We start from the raw sequence: 1,877 nt of genomic DNA, 5'->3' as shown, positions 1-1,877 counted from the left end.
GTATGTTCACTGTATGATAGGTAATAAAACTGTATCAAATACAGTGCTCTACAATTTCACTGTATGATATACAGTAAAGATAAACAGTATGTTAGTTTACATGAAAACATACAGCCCTCCCAATACACTGGTGTACTGAATTGATTTTCCAGAAGTAGGAAACAATTTGAATTGATCCAACCACATATCCATTTATCCCTTCCCCTCTAAGATCAGATATTTTCAAAACAATTAGCTAGGGTTGGAAGTATAGTCTTTAGTCATGGAAACTAATTATACCTTATGACGGAAGGACCATTTCTTTTGCGTTATTAACAAAGTGGTCTCCATGGCACAGGACACCTCTGAGTTATTTCCTTCTCTTTGAAAGTCAGCACTGTTGTCTTTCCCACCTCTCTATTCCCTCTTGGTCATATTTGTAGAGACTTCTCTTTCACAAACATCTCCCTACACATGTATGCTCCCCAGGGTTCTATCCTTGGCTGTCTTTCTCCCTCTGCATGTCCTGCCCTGGGTCCTAACTACTTGTATGTTAATCAGCATTTACACAGTAATGAGTGGACCTCTGATTCTTTCCATGAATACTCATATATCCTATTCATCTAATACTTATCATAAATATGTATCTCCTACCATTACTTCAAACTCAGTAATTTCAAGAGATCATCTTTTCTCTTAAAATGTGTCCTCACCAGTCCCTCTAAATTAGTGAACAACACTTCCATCTACCTACCAAGTTCTGAAAACTAGCAGAAATCTATAAATCATATTCCCTCTTCCCACCAAATAGTGTTTTTAGACTCTGGAATCGGGTCCCTCCTCTCCCTCTGCCAGCTGTCTATCCCATCCCCTCATCTTCATCCAGCAACTCCTTAGCCTCTAAACTTGCCTGTCTGCCTCCAGTACCATATCCCTCAAACTGCTCCTTTACACTGTCACCAGAATAACCCTTCTGACACACTAATCATGTGGCTACTGCTGAAAACCCTTCAGCGTCTCTCTGAGGAAAAGGGGATCCACCACTGAGCCCTCAGGTATAAACCATTTAGAAGTCAACAGAGGAACCTGCAAAGCAAACAGGGAAGTGCCAGAGAGGAAGACCAAATGCAGGTGAGTGTAATGTTGCCGAAGCCAAGAGAGGAGAGTGTTTCCGGGGGAGGGAGTAGACAACTGCGCAGGGTGATGCAAAGAAGTCCAATGAACTGACGACGGAAATGGCCACTGGCTCCGGTCAGCTCATGCAGGTTGTTGACAACCGTGAAGCAGGGAGTGGGGAGGAAATCTAGTGGGGCTGAGGAGTGAGGGGGAGAGAAGATGTGGAGATTTCTATCAGTTATACTTAAATACAAATATAATCTTCATCCATTATTCATCTGCCAGTTCCCTGAAACCAGCCAAGAGTTATATGCTGTATCTTTACATATTCATAATAAGCTTATCTTAAATCCTAACAGATTAAAATCAAATCAAATGCAGATTTTCATTTGACTTCTCCATACAGCATACTTCTGATATTAAAAACAAAGATTACTTTTAGATTAGCCAGAGCATTTATTTTCATGAATTTTTATCCAAAAGCAAAAAATGCGATGGCAAAGACTTGCAATCACCCCTGACTTTAGGACAGTCCCTCTAAGATACACGTTAACTTAGTACCTCTTCAGGCACTTACCCACCCACAGAGAGCCACATGGGCACCCCTCCTGCCTGCTCATGGACGCCTCCAGGAACATTCCAGTATGCTTCCTAAAGTGTCTTCTGCAGAACGCCTATTCCCGTAACAAGAACCAAACAGTTCTGTGGTCTCAGGCGCATGAGTTTATGAAATGCTGCACTTTACAATGTACCCCTCACCACCACCACTCACCTGGAAAATG

At 42.0% G+C, this 1,877-nt stretch overlaps 1 protein-coding gene across 4 annotated transcripts in view; it reads right to left on the bottom strand.

The window, feature by feature from the left end:
• BMP2K (BMP2 inducible kinase) overlaps window positions 1-1,877 on the bottom strand; it is a 126,292-nt gene that overhangs the window by 6,537 nt on the left and 117,878 nt on the right. The gene's annotated exons all lie outside the window — the stretch shown is intronic.

Source organism: Aethalodelphis obliquidens, unplaced genomic scaffold (assembly GCF_003676395.1).
Source record: "Aethalodelphis obliquidens isolate GAN/ISIS:26980383/991018 unplaced genomic scaffold, ASM367639v1 scaffold59, whole genome shotgun sequence".
NCBI lineage: Eukaryota > Metazoa > Chordata > Mammalia > Artiodactyla > Delphinidae > Aethalodelphis > Aethalodelphis obliquidens.
The sequence above is the reverse complement of the archived record's forward strand: the minus strand, read 5'-3'. Positions and strand labels throughout refer to the sequence as shown.